A 21,638-nucleotide genomic window follows, 5' to 3' on the forward strand; every position below is an offset into this window, starting at 1 on the left:
CCAGTAGAAGTTACTCCTGGGAGTTTCTCATAGGACAATGACTATCTGTACACTTCTCCACTGCTTGACTCATTTCCAGGGACCAAGAGGAGTGGAGGGGAGGGCGGGGAGAAATGCTCCTTTGGCCTTGCTGACACTAGGGTTACCTTCGTCAAAGGAGGGTATGCAGTATGGTCCCAGGAGGAGCTGAGCTGTGCCTTCCCTAGACTGTGTGGGCAGAGTGGGTGCTGGGTGGCTCCTCCCCTTGGCTCCCAGCCACCAGGAGCTGAGCAGAGGGGCAGTTGCTCCTTGACTCCTGCCCATGTTTTCCCTGGACTAGGCTCACCTAATTTTGGAAAGGCATAAGGACAAGGGGAGTGGGAACAGTTCTAGGCAGAAAGTTTCCAGGAGAGGGAGTAGTACAGACATTCATAGTAGTGGAAATTTTCCACCACTAGAACTCCTGCTTGTGGCCAATGATGATGTCATTTCTGTCCATCTTCATCTTTGATTTTTTTTTTTTTTTTTTTCCCCAGTGCATTTCTACAAACTTTTGTGTGCAACATAACTGCATAACCATTTTACTACCAAAATGGTATAGTGGCTTTCCACGAACAAGTCACTTGGCCAGAATCTTTCCTTGCTGAGGCTGCAGGCCTTCACAAGTAATAACCAGAAAAGGGGCTGGTGGCCTCTCCTTCAGAGTAAGCTGAGTTAATTGGACCCACCATTCCAAAAAGGTTGCTAAACCCTGCTCTATAGTATCTCAGATGAAATTGTATCTTTAATATTATAGGCAGAGTAATATTAAAATACTGATGTTTCTTTTTCAAAGGCAAACTACTGTTTCACACATCTTGGAGGCCCAGTATTCCCTAGTAGACAGCAAGTCTTCAGCATTGCTTCAAGAGACCCATCTCCTGCTATTTGTATTGCCCTGCTTAAAAGGAATAGGTTTAAGGAAGTCAGACTATACACCCAATAGTAGGCTGATGTTTATCCAGTCTACATCCCTATTTCAAGAAGATCAGTATTTGATGCCAGCTGTTGATCTGAGACTTTTACAAAGTTACAAGCATTGTCATAGAGCTTGAAGTCTTATCATCCAAAAGGTAAATTTCAGCATTCACTTTGATTTTTTTGTAATTGCTTAAAGTATACTGAAGAATAATCTTTGTATACTTTTCTGTTTAGTTGCTTCTGTGTTCTGCAAGTAATTTAAATTACTATTAGTAAGAAATATATATCCATTAATGTGGTTTCCTTGATGTGGAGCAGAAAGATTGGTTGGATTTTTGGTTGACTATTACTGAAATATCAACTCTTATGCAACACCACTCCAACTCTTTTTTTATCTTTCATCTATATCAAATCTGATTTTTTTTTTTTTTCAGGATCTAGTAGAAAATAGCACATTTCTTTCTGCATATAACTTGTGTTATCCATGTTTTAAAGTTGCCTGTTTTAATTTGAGTACTGCCAAGAAAGATCTCATTATGAGCTTACAGTGGGAACAAATCTGTGACTAAACAGTCCTTATAAGACTAAAGCTAAAATGAATTGTAAACCAAGGGAAATAATTAATCTTTTATGAGGTCACATTTATTATTTAGTTGCATCACTTTGGAACATAGCTAATTACTCTGATTGTAAGAAAGCACCTGTTTGGAAGTTGTTAGGACTGATGCATTTAATAATATTAAGTCAGTCCCTTATCTCTACCCATAAAATCTAATAGAAAAAGAATTTTTGATTGACAAACTCATAAGTGCCCCTTTCAAGCTGTTCAGCTCTTTATAGTAGACTTGGATGTTGATTGCCATATAGCCAAGGTCATTTTGAATGCATATTAGATTCATGCTGAATTTTTTTTCTTTTTCTTTTTTTTGGTCTTAGTCGCATTGCACATGTTGCACACTATTTTAGATCTCTCTATCTCATTTCCTTCTGTTTTGTTTTTGCTTAAACAGTCTGCATCCATGATTTTGTTATAATCTGAACTTTTCTGCTATTTTTCCTTTTGTCATGATTAGTAGAGGTTTGTAACTGAAAATGTTGCATCTTTGGCTTGGGATGGAAAGGCTTTCTCAAAGAAGATGGCTTTGTAGTTTTTCCTTAATGATTGTTAGACTCTGGGTTCACTTGATTTCCTCTTGAGGATTTTTCTCTAACTGGTGCTGTTGGCATAGACAGTATACTTTTTCCTTACCTCTCATGTTATTGAATGATTGGATTTGTGATCTGAATTGTCCCGGAAGGTGACGGATTGTTGTGGTAGGTTTTATAGATCAGAATTCATCTTTTGATTTGGCTGGGGCTCAGTCATTTAGTTGCTTTGAAAACTAAGACCTGAAACTGATGTTGAAAGCTGTGGGAGCCAGTGAATGGACTTAAACAAAAGCCTATTGTACTCATGGTAATACGAGTCATGACAAAGACGGGAAGCCACACTATATACTGTCTGGAACCTATGCATTGTCTTCTCATTCAGCTTCAGATGCACTGAACTGTACAAATCTAGCCTGGAGGAAACAAATGCAGGTCATCATCAGAGAGGAAAGGATTTAGTGCGGTCAGTTTAGAGCAGTGGTCACCAACCAGTGGCTCTCAATCCACGGGTAGATCTCGGAGCTTCCTGCGGAAGATCTCAGAGTCTCTTGGAGTTGATCCAAGGTTGGGGTGGGGAGCTGAGTTCCCGCTTGCATGCATGCGTGCGTGTGCCCCAGTCCAGCAAGTCAGTCCGTGGGGGAGGGAAAGGGTGGGGGCTAGATTGAGGACCCCATGGTGAGGGTCAGTGCTCTAGAGGCAGGAGCAGGGGTCAGTTGAGTGGGGCCGCAGCCGGGTGGGACTTACCTGCTGGGGAGGCATGCCCCCAAATAATTTTTTCTCCCTCTGCCTCGATCTGCCCTGACCCTTGCCTCCCCACTGACTTACCTGCTGGGTTGGGTGGGGAGGGGGTGGCAGTGGTGCACAGAACATCTTGGGTTCCTTTTAAATGCCAAAGGTGATCTTCTGCTTAAAGGTTGGGGAGCACTGGTTTAGAGGCCAAGACAGCATATTTGAAAACTGGCTCCTTAGCTTCTGTGACCAGGTAGAGTCAAATGAGTTCATGACACTTTGATGAATTGGGTCTGTGTGCTTTCTGTGGAACAAAGGTATCTTGGCCAAAGTGTTTCCCCTTTTTGACCAGCATCATTTTGATCTTGCATGGGTTCAGCTTCATGTGGTTGCTTTTCAACAGTTTAATTTCCTATCAGTATTCTCACATTCTAGTAGTGGCAGTGGTTGCTTCAGTTGAGAGGTACAGTTGAGTGTTATTAGCAGACCATTGGCAACTAAGCTTGTACTGTCTCAGTATCTCTATTAATGGTCCCATGTGAGCTAGCGTGAATCCCTTTGGGGTCTTTGGAGAGGAGGAAAAAGCAGTTATCCATCACTGCCTTGAGCACTGCTGGAGAGGAGTGATTTTGAGCTTCTGTGGATCTGCCCAGTCTACTCCTGCTATGAAATGTAGCCATAATAATAGTATTTTGTGCTTCTACTTAGTCTGTAGAGAAGTCTAGCACTATGAGAATGAAATCTAGTGTCAGTGGCCACAAAGAAATTGCTTGTTTTTTGGTACCATTAGTCATCCCCATGCTATGGCCTGGTCTGATTGTGAGATGTTTCAGCTGTGACTATGCCAAATGTTATTGGTTTGTATTCAGTTCATATTTTTCTCAGTTTGCCCTTGAATGAGATGATGGAGATAGTACAGTAATTGAAAAGAAGTTCATGGCAAAATTTTAACTTCTTCAGGATCCTGCAAATTATCATATTTTTCATTGAGTTGGGCAGTCTTTTCCTTCTCTGAAAAAAGGCTTTGAGTATCAGAAGTAGAGGACATGGTTATTTTTCACTGGCTTTTACTAGCCAGGAGGTACACCAATTTGTTTCACAGATTGCTTTGAATTCCATGTATTGTGGAACTGAAGCCAGATAGTCTTGGTAAGGCTGGTAAAGCAGTCTTTGCTTGCTTCATGTATCTTAATCACTGCCAGTAAGGTATGTTGACATTTTTTCCTATTCTAGCTGATCTTTGGGCCTAGTGTTTTCACTATGCTTTTGCAGCTGAATATTCTGGCTCTTGTGGAGAACAGAACCGTTAGTTATCGTAGTTACTTGAAGTAATATTAAATGCAGCGTTAAACACACAGTATTGTACCCACTAATTACATGATGTGTTCAATTGCACTTTTAGTTGTCTTGCTATTCAAACACTCAAGCATTGTTCGAATTGGAAGAGCGGCAATAGCTATTAAAGCTGATCAGACACAGTGCTTAAGTAGCTGTGATATTAATGACAGGTGTTGGAACACAGGAAGTCTACTCAGAGGAGCAGAGGTTGGGGATAACAGTATCATCAGCCTGCAGAGCTACAGAAGAGAGAGAGAAAATGGGCAGAGTAGTGATGGTAGGAGCTCTCCATGGTAGCATAAGAGGTTACTTTGTTCAGTATTCTTGAAGCAGGTTTTGAATGACTGTATTTTTAAAAACTAAAAACTGGCATATTGGAAATAGAGGCAATAACTCTGAGCTGAGCATTGGAATGAATACTTAAACCGCTTTAGCTCAATTGTACATTCTTTTGATGAAAATATATTAATGAAATCATGTTGATTATCCACTTACAAATAAATATAGTGATATTGTACAGGACAGTCGGTCATGCCTGGCTTTGGGGCCATGTGAGCTGTCTCTAAATCACAGAACCACAACAATGTATACTTCCTTAAGTTGCAAACACATTCTTATTCTCAAGAAAGATGAGAAGAAAATAAACACAAAATATACCACTCATACATACATACCCAAGCCCCATAAAATTTATAGTATGTAAGTTGCATGTGTTGTATTATTCATGATTTCAGGGAAGACATCATGGGATTGAACCCAAAACACGTGTGGAAAATGTTTTTTTCTGTGGAAAAGCCATGTGTTTATGTTGAAGAAGCAGCTATGGCTCGATTAGCTGTAGTCAGAGAATCATTTGATTTTAATATATAGTAGCTTATCTCTTCCTGCAAAGACTTAAGTAATTGTACAGGAATGGAAGATGAAATGGGAAATAAATTTATCTTTCTTGCCTTTTGTGCAACAGCTTAGAAAAGTATGTTCTACTCACAGCAGTTCTTTAGTTATTGCAACTCAAGAACATTTAATAATTATATACTGGAATGAAGTCCCTTGAACAAAGCAGAAATTAGCTTGTTTTTAGAAGATAACTCCATTTTTTTCCAACTTGCTTCTGTGTGTCTGCTTCCAAGAGGCTCTTCTAACTCTTCTAAAAGGCATATGAAATCTCAACAGCCAAGCTTCATATATGAATTATTTGGGGTGTGCCACATTCTGAGTAGGTCTTTGCTTTGTGATACTTTCTTCCATTCCAAAACAATATCACAGTACTTGACTCCCTCCAGTAATCACTTAAAATATCTCATCTTTCCAATCCACTTTTTACTGTAAAATATCTTTGTCTTCAGTGCATAGAATTACTTTTTTGAATTTTGTTATTACATGCTAAAAATTGTTTAAAAAAAATAGGATGAATTGATACACATTTATTTCTTCCTCAGTCTTTGTTAAACACAAAAGCATATATTAATGTGTCCTTGAAGATGAGAAATTTAATTGCTTGACTTCTGTTTTTAAAGCTTCTGTGAGTCTTCTGACTCTCTGCAATTTTGTAATGAAGGTAGAAAATTCAGTACTAGGCAGCAAGGAAAGGGTTGAATTATGGTATGGACACAGCATAAGCAAACTGACTGTTAAGCTTGCTGTAGAAATCAACTTTTTAATTTCTTAACTGAATTACTTTACACTTATTTTGCCTTTTGGGTGGGGCAACTAGATAGTATGATCATAAGGGAAATATAAATGTTGAAAAACAAAATTCCAATGTCACAAGAACACACATTAGTATATAAATTTCAGTGTTTCTGCACCTATATTTACAGATGTTCTGTAGGTCCTTTGTTTGTGTTGAGACAAAACAGAAAATGTAAGAGCATCTCCCATTCCACAAGTGATAGGGAAATACAATATGATGTTCTCTCCCACTAGGAAGCAAGGAGGAAAAGACCTAAAAATTCTTCTGCTTATGAGCCCCTGCTTGCTATTTTAAATTATTTGCTCTTTTTTCTTTGAAAGATTAAGCTCTCTCTCACTTTCTTCATTGAATATTCCTGCTCTTGTCTTTATAGCTTTTTCTTCAATTTTTTTGAAGGTGGACAAATCTGGATTGCCTACATCACTTGCACTTTGCTTTGGTCCAGTTATTAGTTAATGTGTATCTGGTCAAGTCATGCCATGGCATTTTAGTGACTGGATACAGGCACTTAAACTGTCATCCAGTCTGTTTGGGTGTGGTCCTCCATGATGTGAATCAGAATATGCACTTGCCACATATACAGTTCAGTTTGTCCAAATGCCTCAGTTGTGCCTCCTGGTAATTCACTGCCCTTGACTACAGTAGAAGACATTCAGGAGAAATGAGGTGATGTGGTATATCAAAACCAGGTTGCTAACTGATAAGTTTTTGTCAAGTAAGTGATTAGTTTGTGTTAACAATATCCATTCTTTTTGTCAACAAGATGTACTGAGAAGTTTATATTGTGGCAGAGGTGACCACAGAGATGATGGAAATTGAGGCGAGGTGGAAGGGGGCAAAGGAGATTGATGTGTAGTTGGAGGTCCTCTCACCTTTTCATCCTTAATGTATTTGTATAATAGCTTCATGATGAATGTGTGGCAGATGGATGTTACTCAGTACTTGTACTGAAGGTGAAGAGCTAGACGATAGAGTTCCTGACATGATGTGCTCCTGTTCCAGTTGGGAGAACCTTATACAGAGTTGGAGGCTAACTCTCATAGCCTAGTTCCATGTCTGACAGTCTCCTGAAATGAGTGAAGGAGTTGGTAGTGAACAGAGCCAGCTGCTTTGGCTGTCCCTGTGATTTGACACAAGAGAATCTAGACATCCTATTTGTGAACAAAGAAAGGACACTGCCCCTACAATTTTCAGTCCCTTTCTCCTAGGCTACCAGAAAATCTGCCAGTTCTATTTTTACAGACCCTTGTATTGTAGACTATTGCCAATACTATTTTTACAGACCCTTCATATTATAGACTTCTATTTGAAATCTCTGGGTTTATCTTGCAGATCATATATAAGTGTTTGTACATCTAACAGTGCTAATGTTGTGCAGCACCCAGACCACTCTTTAAAGGATCTCATGGCACCCTGTTTGAGAAGCACTGTTCTAGGTTCTTTAAAAACAGAAATGTTGAATTTTGTATTCTATAGTAAGCCCAAGGTAGAGAGTAGGGAATAGATTTTGAAGTTAGTTTGTGATGCTGAAGAGATGTGCTGTCACATTCTGTAGTACTTGTTTTGGCTTCAGTTTTCCTCCCTCAAGCGCATTCCTACTTCAGCTAGCAAGGGTTATAAAAGAAAACAAAGATGCATTCTATAAATATATTAGTAATAAGAGGAAGACCAATGAAAGTGTAGGCCTCTTACTGAGTGGGGTGGGGAATGTAATAATAGGTGATGTGGAGAAGGCTGAAGTGTTTAATTTTTTTTTTTTAACTTCAGTTTTCACAAAAGAAGTCTGCTATAAGATGACAAGCTCAGCTAGCAGTCTAGAAGACAGGATGTGTAAGGAAAATATCAAATAACTGGATTATTTAGTTTGGAGAATAGAAAATGGAGCGGGTATTTGATAAGACTTGAAATGCAAAAAGGGTTGCATGAAGAGGATGGCGATGGACTACTTTCTGTCCTCACTAGGAACAGGACAAGAAGTAAGTATCTTTAAACTGCAACAAAGGAGATTTTACATTTGGTTATTAGGAAGAACTTCCTAACTTTGAGGATGGTTAAGGGATGGAACAGATTACCTAGAGAGGTTGTGGAAACTTTGTTATTGGAAGGTTTTAAGTGCAGGTGAGATGAGCATTTGTCTGGGTTACTTTAGGCAGGAATGCTTCTGACTTCTGCATGGGTTGGACTAAATGATCTCCTGAGGTTCCTTCCCACCACATTTTTTGAGGCTTTTATGATTTGATGGCTTTGTGCCCAGGCACTGCAGTAGTCCATATAGGAGATGAAGGCTAGTATAGCCAAAACCAAATTAGTGTGTATTGAGATGAGATAAATGAGTGGCGGCCAACCTTTTGGTAGGTGTGCCACAAATTAGCCCTGCACTCTTTCTGAGTGTAACTCCGATTCCTTTCCCTTACCCAGTTTGCAGCTCAACTTTTCTGCTCCCTGTTTTGTGCTTCTTGGCCAAGTTGCTGCTCTACCTTCTGTTTTCTGCCCTGTGCTTCTGCTCCCTGCCCTATCTGCCACATTGCTTCCTGTCTCCTCCCTATTCTGCTGTGCCGCACACACAGGCTGCCTATGACACTTGTGGCACCTGTGTTGCAGGTTGGCCACCTCTGGGCAGAGTCTTTTTGCCAACCAGAAAAGATGGCAGTATCTGTGACTTTATACAGTGTTATCATCAGCAAGAGGCCAAGTACAAGAATCCGCTCATTGGCATAGTGCTTGGTCATCTGGACCTAGCCAAAACACTAAATTGCAGGAAGGCCAGGTGCATGGAAAACAATATTTCCTTTTACCTCCAGGTGTGGGCTTGCCTTAATGGGTTCTACTTAGTGAAAAAAGAACAAAGATGTTGCTCTCTTCCTCTACTGGTAATCTACAACCCTGACTTTCATAGACTGTATGCTTTGCTCTTCATTGCCTCACATTGGAGTACCTGCAGAACTGCTGTATCATGCATGCTTTTATTTCCCTGTGGAGCACATCCTGTGGCATTCGTGGATTCATAGATCATGGACACCTTTCTTAAAAAATTTCTTTTTCTGCTTCCAAGTCCACCAGTGTACAAGACGGAAGCAGGCCATTGGCTGTCATGGTCCCTCTGCTTTACCTGTGGCAGGTTAGGGTGTTGTGTCTTGTCTTGTGTCAGGGTTGATTTATATTTTTACTAAGAGGTTAGCTTATGGACTTGTATAGGATGGTTTGGATAGGGAAGATCCTGTGTCGGGGAGAGGGTTTTACTAGATCGGTGGTTCTCAACCTTTTTTGTACCAGGACCCATTTTTAAACATCAATGGCCAGTCCCGACCCAGTGCCCCTCACTCTTGATACACTGACCCCCACCCCCATGTCCCCAGTGTGCGGGGCAGGAGGTGGGTGTGTAGGGCCCCGCTAGGCCCTTGAAGGTTGGAACTCTGCCAGCCTGCAAGGGAAAAGCCACAGTTTTCTCCTTCAAGGGAGAATCCATTTTGAAAGTTTGTTGATCCATTTTTAAAGTTTGTTTGTGACCCTTTCATATATTTTAGCAACCCACTTCTGTGTCATAACTCATGGGTTGCGAAACACTGGAGTAGATGACCTGTGGAGGTCCCTTCCAACCCCATTTCTCTATGACTATGAGGATCTATCAAAGGAATGGCAGTTTTGTATAACTAACATTTAATTTCTTGATTGGAAACAGAGCTGTCCACTTACCTGTGGTAAATGTTAAACTCCAGAAAATATTCGGTTGCTGCCCTCTAGTGGACTTGCATGAGGTGTTCTGCTGTATAGCAGCATACCTTGTCAATTATAATATTTTTGGTAGGTTGTAAAAAATAAGTCTTTCTGTTAACTTCCGAATAAAGTCACCTACATAGGCATGTCCCTATATGATCTGTGTGTATATTACCAGTGAGTAGGAGAGCCCATTTAATAGTTGGGTTCAGTTCTCTGCTGTAAGAGGCAATGGTATCATATAATCCCTTTAACAAATGTATCAAATTGCATTTTAAATCTAGATGGGCCTTCTGTACTTACTACTCCCACTGAAAGGCTGTTCTAGAACTTCACAAATGTGATGCTTAGAGATCTTCTCTAATTTCCAGGCTAAATGTATTAATGGTCAATATATATATATTTGGTTTTGTGCCAACATTGCTCTCGCTTAAATAATTTCCCCTTGTTGTTTTACCCCATTACATTTATATTCATATTCCCTTTCAATCTTTATTTTGCTACACATACAAGCCAAACCCTTTTAGTTTCTTCTTTGATAGACTGTCAATTCCCTTGATCATCTTAGTTGCCCTTCCCAGCACTTTTTCCAGTAGAAGGTTTTTTGGTGGTGTTTTTTGTTTGCTTGGTTGCTTTTTTTTTTTTAGCCCGAGTGACAAGAATTCTACACAGCATTTCAGGTAAGATTTCACCAGGGCATTTGGTACAATGGTAGGTAGTACTTATCTCTCTTGCAGATGCCTCCCCAAGATGCATTAGGCAAGGTATTTGCCTTTGATGCAATTGCATCACATTGGTAGGTCTAAATTATTCTGGGATTAATTAATAGAGCAGGTTATTTTCTCCTCTGTTTGCAACTGAAGGGGCCTAGTTTACCGAAATTATTATTGTTACATTTTATACTGTTAAATTTCCTCCCTTTTCTAGAATTCTAGCCCTAAAGGTCATCCGGTCATTTATGTATGATCTTCTGTTCCTTCTCTGTATTTAATGACACCAAGTTTTGAAGAATATTGGCATATTTTATTACCAGGATCCCCCTACTTTTTGCATGAACAGCATTAATGAAAACATGAAATGAGATTGGCCTCAAAGACCTTGAGGAACTTCACTAGTAAACTTCTTTTTGCCCACTGTTCATCACTATTTATTGTGATGGTGACATCTCTCTCTCCAATTTTTATCTAATTTACAATTCTTAAACTGATTCCTATCTTTTCCAGTTTAATTGTTTCCCATGTGGCACCCTACCACATTTTTACTGAAGTAAGTAAACATCTACTTACAGAAGTTTAGTAAACATCTAATGCTAAGCATCTAGAGAACAAATTATTTTACAAAAGTAAACAGGTTGGTTTGTTATGATCTCAGTTTGGTAAGTGCATGTTGCATTTTTATCCTGGGTTCCATTTACCTTCAGCTGTGTACTACTTCCCTTCAAAATGTGCTCTTAAGTCTTGCCTGTTATGAAGATCAGACTAATTGGGACTATAGTTGCCTGGATTGCTTGTTCTGTTTCTTAAATAGATGCACTATATTTACTCTTTTATAGTTTATATGAAAGGTTTATTTGAAAAAAACCTTGCTATTATAGCTGCATTTTTCTCATGTTAAGTTTTCAGAATTCTGGCATGGAGATGATCTAGTCTCCCTAAATGGAATGTACTAAGCTATTTTAATTTTATTCCTAACTTAAATGTGTCAGATTTCCCTTCTGTACCTTTGTGCCCATTACCTTCCCTCTAGTTGGCACCACATTCTACATGAATGATTCACATACTACCATCTTAAATAGATGCTTGAAGTACCATACAGAAAGATCTCCTTTTTGTGCACAATTGCTTGGGATCTTAATGGATTTAATTAAAGTGTTTTCAGATTCATAGTAAACACCAAAAGTGACCTAGTATATTCATCCTTTTTAGATAACATCCTTTTTAGAGCCTCTTAAGTTTTCAGACTGTGGATCAAAAAGAAACAAGATTAAGCAGTAATTTAATTATGGCTTTCATGTTACTCAGATTAATATAAACAATAGTGGCTTTGATGTCTTGATGTTTTAGGTATGCCTCTGAACAACATCAATGACTTGACTTTCAGACATATCTAATGTAAGTAAATGTGAAGTTCCTCCTAATTCTTATCTGGATGCAGCTGAATTCTGGTCAGAGTTTATTTTGCTTTACTTCACAAAATGCAAGATAGTAACTGGTTCATCACTAGGCTTCTGTGTTTTTGCATGTTTTCTTTTAAAGCTGTGACTATTTAGCTACTTGCCCCATAGTTAAGGATCATGCACACATTCAGATGCAAATACTAACCAAACAAGTAGCACTGGAGTATTCAGGTAAGCAGGTCCAAGGTGGGTATGAATTTCTAAATACACACAGGCATATATGCACTCACGTATTCTTTTGTCAAGTCATGGGCTGTATCTCTGGAATAGCTGCATATAGGTCAAGTTAAAGGTGCCCTTGTAGGTGTAGGTATGGATAGACAGTGAACCAAAAGAAAATGGAGGAGTCTAGTAGGAGGGTGAGAAGACATGGCTAGCCTTTGGGGTTAGAGTTCTAGCTGGAGTGTGGAAAGAATTAGCATGGAAGAAGTGAGGGATTTTGTGTGTGCAGCAGGTTCTTTCCATTCCTATGTATCCATGTTCCAAAGCTTCAGCTGTTCAGTTCCCTCCAACATGCAGTCCAGCTTGTCAGGTCAGTCTTTTTCTTAAGCCCTACTGACATGCAGGCTATTTAGGTTCTCAAGTCCTTCAGCCTTGATTAGGGATCAACAGCTCTTATTCATATGCCTGTCCTGTAATTAAAACAATTTTTCCCAGTCCACCAATCTCTGTTCTGGTTTTGATTCACATTTTGGGGAGCTTCGCTCTTGACTTGCTATTCCTGTGCCATTCTGCTCTCTGGGCTATTTGTCCTTTCTCTCTCTTGAAAGGCATTTAACACTTGGACTTTTATCATGTTATGGGTAGCTACAAGAGATTAGCTTGTTCCAAATGATTGTGTCAATGTGTAAATTATTAATTACACCAGGGATTGCTAGATTTTCTTGGAACTTTAGGTTCTTGACATGATGCTATGACATGGTGAGCCAGCTTTGAAACTCATTTGAATGCATAATAATGCAAGAGAAGCAAAGCTATACTAACCCTTGACACAGCACCAGCTCTCTTGTGGTTGATGGAGGGCTTACTCTTTAACTTAGCTGGGGAGCCTGGGAGGATCTGATGAATCCACCAGAAGAGTTGGTGCTCCTTTCTTGCTCTCCCTCCACTTCATTCCTCTCCTGTCAGAATTGTATGTTTCCAGAGGGTCCAGTTTGTACCAAGCAACTTACAATGTTTGACCATTGGCCAATCAGGTGCATAGCAACTCTCTACAGCATCTCCAATAATATTCATAGATTTCATAGACATTAGGGCTGGAAGGGACCTCAGAAAATCTTTGGGTCCAGCCCCAGGGGCAGGAATTCAGCAGGGGTCATAGGATCCCAGCAAGATAAACATCCAAATGTCTCTTGAAGGCATTCAAAGTAGGTGCTTGAACCACCTTTTCTCTTTTCCTTTACCTCTTCCGGTAAATCCGCTTCAAGTTGCTTGCAAGTTACAGATAGCTCAGCTCATAATCTGTTTCACATGCAATACATTAATAGTACCTTGTGACTAAGTTTGCTGTGTCTTATTCCTTTACGTTAATTCAGCGCTATTTTAAATTTGGATAGTGTACTATGCACATCTTTAGGCAACTCAACATTAATAGCTGGACATTATCTGCAATATAAACAGCTTTCTGTAAAACAGACACCAGGTCTACTATACTGTAAAGTTTTGCTGGCAGACCTACATTGGCTAGGAGTGTAGAAAAAACATACGCTCATCTGATAGCTCTTTTGGGTAGGGGTGCATCGATAAAGATTTTTTTGGGGCTGATATCGATGGCCAATTGTTAACCAGCCATATTGGCAGATACCAGTCTGATTGCCGATATGCAGCCTGGCAGCTTAGAGAGCAGCATCTGGCTGGTAAGTCTTTGTGGGGGGTGGGGGGGGGGAAGTGGTGTCAGAGGACAGATTGGGGTCCCCATGGTGAGGGAGGGAGTGGGGCTGGGGAGGGACAGTCGCTTCCCAGCTGGGGCAGAGTGCGAGATGGAGTTGTGGCTTGTCGGGGGGGGGGGGCCTCAATCTGCCCCTGCCCCATGCTGCTGCTGCTTCTTCCTCCAACAGACTTACTGGCTGATCACTGCTGTCTAAGCTGCCAGGCTGCATTCCTGGCCTCATGCACGCTGTGACTGCGCACATGTATACGGCATTTATTGGCAACATTATTGGCCACATCACCAAAAGAAAGCTGATTGCTGATAATGTCAATTTCCCTTTTATTGATGCTGATATACCCCTAATACGGCGAGGTAGCGGGGGAGAACCTAATGCATATGCTATGCTAACAGAAGAGTCCTTTTGTTGGCTTCCCTTATTGTTTGGTTACATGGTTTAGCTATGTTGGCAAAAACTTCTCTTGGCATACTGCATTTCTACTGGGTTAGGGGAAAGGAGAGATTGCCGTCATAGCCATGCTAACATAGCCGCAGAGGTTATTCTCATGTGGACTAACAGCTGCATTATATGCTGTGCAGAGTTTGAGGTTGCTACCCCAGAAGTAATTCTGGGGACTACCAAAAAACTTGAGAATGTATATTTACATGCTGCAGGTCAGAACTGAGATGCTAAGTAACACACTATTGTTGAGGAAAAGTCAAAATCTTTCATTCTTTGTTCACCTACTTCAGTGTTCTTCCATATCACTCAACTTCCACATTTCTTTTCTTGCTTACTCTAGAATTCCTGTCCCACCATAAGTAAACTGTGTATAGTATGTGTGTCTGTATATTAGTTCATCCTTCATCTGCTTTCTGGTTTTAGCTCTCAGTCCCTGCTACTGCCTGTCCTGTGATGGTTTTTACTCCATTCCCTTCTTCCACTTTAATTTGACCATATCTTCTTTATGATTCACTAACCCTATTCTTGGAATAATCAGCTTTTTATATATGTAATCCTTTGACTCTGCAACCTTAGGGTTGCCATATTTCCAATTTCAAAAACGAGGACACATGTAGGGGGCATATGATTGTGGGGGTAGGGACAGTGATTTGCCCATGTGCCCCTGCATCTCACTCCCAAGCCACAGCCCCCCCACCCTGCTGCTGCCTCTCATTCCCAACCCACAATACTCCACCCCCCAGACATGCTGCTGCCCCCCATCCCTGCTGATACCCCTCACTTCCAACCTGCAGGCCCTGGTCCCTACCCCAGGCCTGCCAGTACCCCTTATTCCTGACCACAGTCCCCTGTCTCCCCCCAGCTTTGTCAGTGCTCTTCACTCACCCCCAGCCCTGCAGCTCCAAAGAGTGCTCACGCCCCTGCTGGAGGGGCAGGCATCCCCCACCAGAGCAAAATTGCAGACATCTGCTGATATTTTTTTTAAAAACTGCCTGGGTGGAGATGGGAGGACCCAAAAAGAGGACGTGTCTGGAAAAACCTGGATGTATGGTAACCCTATACAACATCAGACTTTCCCAAGCTTCATTTGTGTTTGCAGTTCTGGGTCAGTTCTTTCAACTTGGTCTTCACTTAGAATTGTTCTCTCTCTGATGTTCTTATCTTAAATATGTAGTTCATTGTCCTTCTGCAGCCTCTGCTATGCTTAAGAGACGATTAAAACAAATTAGGGGGTGTCTATACACATGCCCTGGGCTAGGGCAGGGGGGCACTTTAATTAGAGTGGCTCTCAGACCAGCGTTGTGTGTATTCAGTGTTCCACTCTTCAAAATGATGGCGGGGTGCTTTAACTAAAGCTTGTTTGATGAGCTTTAATTAAAGCGACCCTGCCACCATTTTGAAATGAGGGGACACTAAATACATGTGATGTGGAGACTGCTGGAAGGCAGTGGTGCCCCTCTGTGTGCCCCATATGTGCTGGCCAGCCAGGTTGAGGGGTGGGCCTTGCATGTGGCAGCCGCCACTGCTGTGCCCTGTGCTGCTTTCCTGTGGCCGGTTGCATGTCCGGTGCCATGGGCTGCTGATGCACCTTGTGCACCGCCCATCAGCAGCCTGCAGAGCTGCACATATGACCAGCTGCAGGAAAGCAGTGCGAGGTGCGGCAGCGGTGATGTGGGGTGGTGGTGGCCACTGTTTGGAGCTGCCCCCCCCCCCCCCCGGTGGTGTATTTGCAGCCCACAGAGGGGCACTGCTACCCTCTTCCCCTCCAGCCCTGCTTCTGGGAACGGGCATGGAGAGCGAGCGAAGATAGGGGGCAGGGAGGCACTGCAGTGTACCACATGGGGCCGATGGCACCTGATGCACCCCTCCCCTGGGTAAGAAGCAAAGTATGGGAAGGTGCCAGGGGAGATGCCACTGCTGTGCCCTGGGGCACACGCTCAGTCCCTGCCCATTTGCCCACCTGTATATACCCCCCATGGCCTTTCTAAGTACATGTGGGGGTATGCGCACCCCTGGTTGACAACCCCGTCTCGGAATATGGACAAAAGTACATTTTGCAGCCATTTCAGAAGGGGAGGGGCAACTTTTGCTCCAAACTGCACAGCAGCTGTTATAACAGTTGCATGTGCACAAACCAGGAATCATAACCAATGTAAGCAAAACAGCACTCACTTCAACTTTAACCCTGGGAGAAGCAGTGTTAAAGTAGTTTTGCTGGGTTTGGATCACTCCCAGCTTGTCCATGTAGCTGTTACTTATAATATCCAGTGCTTGATCCCAGGCAGCAGCTCCCCTTTTGAAAAGAGGAATCCCTTTTGAAATGGTTTTGGATATACATTTGTCCATACCCTCACCAGCTTTCCCAATCAGTTGTTATGGGTCTTGATTTCACATGGGTAATTGCTCTTTCCTTGGTGATTTATAAAATGTATTGGTCTCAGCCAAATAAATAAATACATAATAATAATAAAAAAAACCCCCTTTGCAGCCTGCTTTCCAGTCTTACATGTCTGGCTCCTGGAGATACTATCTTGGTAGCATCTTATTTTTTTTTCCTGGAAAGTAGGTTAAATTTCTCAAGAGGTAGTAATGGTTTGGATTAATTTGGTTTTGAGGTCTCAAGTTGGGCAAGGGCCATTAGTAATGGAGATCATGAGCTGGTTGTCTGGTTGATGATGAATGCCTTCTTGTTTCTCTAGCTTCCTGATTTATTTATTTATTTATTTATTTTTTTATAATGGTGCCATAGATCTCATAGGGTAAATAAAAGGATCCAAATTAACATATAGGAGCTAATGTATAATAGTGACCATACAGTAATTAAGCTCAGTATTTTTAAAGAAGTTGTATGCCAAACTAAACTAGCATATGATACTCAGTTTTAGAAAATAGGTTTTTCTTTTTCTTTCTTTTCTAAATATTATGATCTGTGCAATTTACAAATTCAATGTGATGTTATAAACTCTTTGTTAAGTATAAGCACAAGCTGCCAAATCCATTTCTTTAGTACCCTTTCACCAAGATGTTGAGCTGAAATTCCAAACAGTGATGGAACAGATCTAACAATAGGGAGTTGTTAAATGGAGATGGTCCTCTATTTAAAAACAAATGTCTTGGGCACTAAGCAAGTTCTTACCAAGACAAACTGGTTTGTCAGGGGAAAGATTGCCTTGGTAACAAAGTCACCTGGCAGGGGTCTGCAATCTCCTGACAGAACTGGAAGGCTGTGAAAGTGCTGGACCTGAGCCATTTCGTCTCTCCAGCCATTTTTACTAACTCAAGCTGAAGGGGAAATGCAAGATTTTCTCTCTCATCAGGCTCCTGCTAGCATGTCTGAACACAGATAAACTCCCAAGTGAATGGTAAGCTAGAACGAGGAGCTCAAAGTTCAGGATGTCAGATCGTTGGGTATTAATGTTCTCTTGTAGTTTTTCTTTTATAACCTTTTATGTAGAGTGCTGTGTTTCTTTCTGTGTAAAGACTGTTTGTGATAGCACAGGCATAAGGTGCCTTTTGATTTATAATTTAAGAATCACAAAAGGTATAAGCTATGTGGGAGTTCGTGCTAAGTTCAGTTGGACAGGCTGTTGGAATAATTAAAACTTTCAGTATGTACTGCTAGTCAGAGTTCCTGTTCATCAACCTACTGGATACAATAAAACAAGGACTAAATATAGGTACTAGATTTATGACACATTATATCCTGCCTCACATCAGACTCCCCAGGTACCTCACCACTGTTTACCAGCTACATTCATTTCCCACAACCCCAACCCCTCTCTCACCCACTGACTCTTCACTATTCATATTCACTAACTGACTTTCTTGCATGCATACCAGCCTTTGGCTTTACTATTCATTCCATCCAGGAAGAGCATAGACCATCTGCAGGCCCTTCCTCAGCCTGATGAAGGGTGTTTGTACCTGAAAGCTTGCAAAGAAGAATTTTTCCAACTGTTTGAGTTAGTCTAATAAAAGATACCAGATTTACCCAAAGAACCTTGTCTGCCTATGTCCTTACACCAATGTGGCTACAACCTATACCCCTGTATCCCCTTGTGCTTAGAGGGACAAGGCTGGGGCAGTGGCCAGACCCCATTCAGATTCTAGGGCTGAAGACAGACATTCAGAAAGCCAGAGCCTGACTTGATTTGATCTTTGCATGTTAGTCTAACCTACCTAGGTTGAACTGATTTGTAACAGCACAGACATTCCTTGTGGACTGAGGAAGTAACTGCAGGCATGTGCTGGCATTCAGGCCAGGAGCCGGGGGTGTTAGAGCATGCCCTTGGCTGTAGGGAAGCTGTGTTGAGGGGGTGTGGCCAGTCAAAGCTGAACTAGCCAGACAGGGGTTTAATTCCCCCCTTCCTGTCCCACTGGCAGGGACCTGAGCTGGGTCTGCTGGGTGCTCCCCTCTCACTGCTGTAGCAGCAGGCCACCATGGCCCTGGAGGCAGAGGGGGCAGGGAGGGGTATTATTCCTCTGTTTACCCCCACTGCCCCCTGAGAAGCCACAGCCATGTCTGCCCACCTGAACTAATGCTGCTGCTCGCTCCTTGCTTGGGGCAAGTGGTGGAAGAACCCCTGTCCCTCCCCCTGCCGAAGGGGCCCTGCCAACTGGCATCTGGCCTTGCCCCTGCCTGGCCGCTGCAGCAGCAAGGGGACAGGGCTCTCGATGGGGGCAGCAGCTCCTGTCATAGTGTCAAGGACTGCGAGCCCCTTCCCGGCAGAGGGCCCTGCTGCAGGGTGGGCAGAGCTGTGGCTCCTGCCCCTGTCATGGTGACTCCCCCTTTGCCACTCCAGTGGTTGGATGAGAGTGGGTTGAGACGCCAGGTGGGGGGCAGGGAGCCAGGGTCATTCCTCCCTCTGCCCCCAGAGCACTGCAGTGGGCATCTCTTTTCCATGGCTGCTGCCACTCACTCTGTGCCTGGGGCAAGTGGCGGAATAAGCCCCCTCCTGCCCCCACTCCATTCAGTGTCTGGCAGAGGGGGTTTATTCCGCCACTTGCCCTGAGCACAGAGCAAGCGGCGCTGACTGGGGCAGACAGACCCTGCTGCAGTGCTCCAGGAGCAGAGGGGGGAATAACCCTGCTCCCTCCCCCCTCCCAAGGTGCTCTGCAGGCTGCTGGAGCAGTGGGGGGGCAGTGTGTGACAGGAGTATCACTACTGGAGCCTTTCTAGTGATGACTCTGGCCTCCTGTTTTGGGCCAGCTGCCTGCTTACTCACCTGCTATGCCTTGATCTTAATTGATTGAGTGATGTAATTAGTGGGAAGCTGCCCACTTTATATGCCCTGGTGCCAGGGGGCGCTATCTGTGGCTCCTTTTCCTCCCCTGCACCACAGCCCAAGCCTTGCAGATGGTACCAACAGGATTTTGACCTGGGCCCTGCTGTGATTTGGCCCTCTCCTTTACCTCCCTGGGGCTCCTCGCTGCCTCCCTTTGCTCAGGGCTGGGGCCAGTGCACCCCAAATGCTATGCCCTCTCTGGCACCAGGACCCCTACATTACTGTGGAGTCCCTATGAGGCCTCCTCTAACCCCTAATAGCCTCACCTGGTCCTCCTGTTAAAACAGTAAACACAAAAAACACAAAGCCCCTGGGTTGTAACATAAAACTAAACCATCTGGTCAAAGCAACATTTGATCCCTACCGGGAAAATACTCCAACCCATGGCAGCAATCAGGATGCTCATGCAGTTGATCGTCTCCCCTCTCTCTGCACTGGCCGAGCTCCCCCCTCCTTGGCTACCAGAGGGGAACTGCCCTCCTTAGTTCCTGCCTGGGCTTAAGAAGGGCTAAGCCCTGCCCCTTCCTGTCAGCTGGTTTCACTGGTTGCCCTAGCAACCAGCACCTGCGCTGCCCTGGTGACTGGCAGCTGCGCCTCCCCCTTCTCACCACTAGAGGTCTCTCTTGAGCTGTTTCTGCTTTCAGGTGCAGGGCACCTAAGTGCTCTGCGACAGGATGCAATCATGATGGGGGCAGCAGCTTCTGTCATGGTTTCCCTGAGTGAGAGCCTGGGCCGAGCAGGGAAAGCTGTTGTGGACTGCGGCGACAGCAGCTTGGATGTCTCTTGTCCCCTCTGAGCTCCTGTGTTGCAATGCGTAATTTACCACAGCTCTGCCCCCTTCCCCACCCTGCTAGGAAGTGGCTCGCATTCCCCGACACTATGATGGGCTGCTTCTCCCATCAAGGGCCCTGCCTTCTTGCTGCTGTAGCAGCTGCATGGGGGTGTGGCCAGACGCTGAGGTGATGACTTATTCTGCCACTTACCTCAAGCTAGGAGTGAGTGTGGTGGTGGTGAGTGGGACAGGCAGACCTGGCTGCAGTCCCCTGGGGGCAGTGGGGGTAGAGGGGGGAATAACCCTCCTCCCTACCCCTCTGTCCCAGGGGCCATGGTGGCTTGCTGTTGAAGTACCAAGGGGAGGAACACCCAGCAGATCCAGCTCAGGTCCCTGCCAGTGGGGCGGGGGGGGGGAATTAAAACCCTCTCTGGCCAGACCCCTACCCCTGCCTGTCCCTGCTTGGCTTGGGGCACAGAGGGGTGGGGCCAGCCCTGCTCTGCTGGAGCTCACAGCCCAGAGAGGATGCTGGGGGACTCTGGTTTAACTTGAACCAGGAAGGGGTCTGGGACAGACATTGCATAAAGTGGTTTGAGCCAAATCTGTTAAGTTTGATACTACATTTGACCAGGTTTATCTCAAACCAGTTTCAGCCATTTTCAAACTGATTTACATGCACTGAACATCTGTTCTGTTACAGCTTTAAAACAGTTTCTGATCACTTAAGCTTGTTTATGTGTAATGTTTGTCCCTAGTCTAGAAGCTTATGATGTGGGACTTATGAGAAATTTTGCCTCAGAATGAACTGTAGAGGTGAGTTAGGAAAATCCAATTTCAGTTTCCTTTCATTGAAGAGAGCTAGGCTAAGGAATATTTAGATCTACCCTCAGGGGCCTGAAAATGGCCATTTCTTAACTTTACTGTATTTCTTCCATCCTCAAAAGACCTTTCAGGCATCCCTTGGGGAATACAGCGTACTCTAGGCTTGTGCAAAGCAGTTAGTATTCACTCCAGATTTGGATTTGGCCAATTCGGGGGAAAGTGAATTGATTCGGTGATTCGAATTACTGTCCTCAATCAATTCAGCAGCTGAATCCTCTGGATCACCCAGGCTCATCCCCTGCCCACCCCAGCTCCCAGCACTTTGGAAAAAAATCCCTGGACTCACCGGGTGCTGCCAGGTGGTGGTGGGGGGATGATCTCTGCTGCTCCCCACTGCCCCAAGCTGCATTGAGTGCTCTGCATGAGCCCGCCACCCACCGCAACTCTGGCTCTTTATGGAAGAACAAGGTGAAGCCCTGGGCTCACCAGTTTCTGCTGGCGGGGGGCAATCCCTGCTGCCCTGCGCCATGTGGGGACCCTGCACGAACCCCCCCCCCCAAGCTCCGAGGCTGCTGCAGGAGCTGGTGAGTTCTGGGGGTTTTTTTGTTTTTGGTTTTTTAGAGGGATGCATGTGGGGCAGTTGTGGGGGGTGGGGAGGAGGCTGGAAGAGTGAGGAGGGGGTTGGGGGGCT

The 21,638-nt window shown here is 43.7% G+C and overlaps 1 protein-coding gene across 4 annotated transcripts in view; it reads left to right on the top strand.

Annotated features, from left to right (window-relative positions):
* Window positions 1–374: 374 nt before the first annotated feature.
* ADARB1 (adenosine deaminase, RNA specific B1) overlaps window positions 375–21,638 on the top strand; it is a 213,994-nt gene continuing 192,730 nt past the window's right edge. For 2 of the 4 annotated variants that reach the window (XM_019523307.1, XM_019523310.1), the window contains exon 1: window positions 375–1,091. The gene's annotated coding sequence lies outside the window, so the exon portion shown is untranslated. Of the gene's footprint in view, window positions 1,092–8,649; window positions 8,719–10,785; window positions 10,829–11,625; window positions 11,674–21,638 lie in introns of all 4 variants that reach the window. The other 2 variants (XM_019523308.1, XM_019523309.1) reach the window with 2 other exon arrangements.

The sequence above is a fragment of the Gavialis gangeticus genome, unplaced genomic scaffold, assembly GCF_001723915.1.
Source record: "Gavialis gangeticus isolate Ggan-Ray unplaced genomic scaffold, GavGan_comp1, whole genome shotgun sequence".
Lineage (NCBI taxonomy): Eukaryota > Metazoa > Chordata > Crocodylia > Gavialidae > Gavialis > Gavialis gangeticus.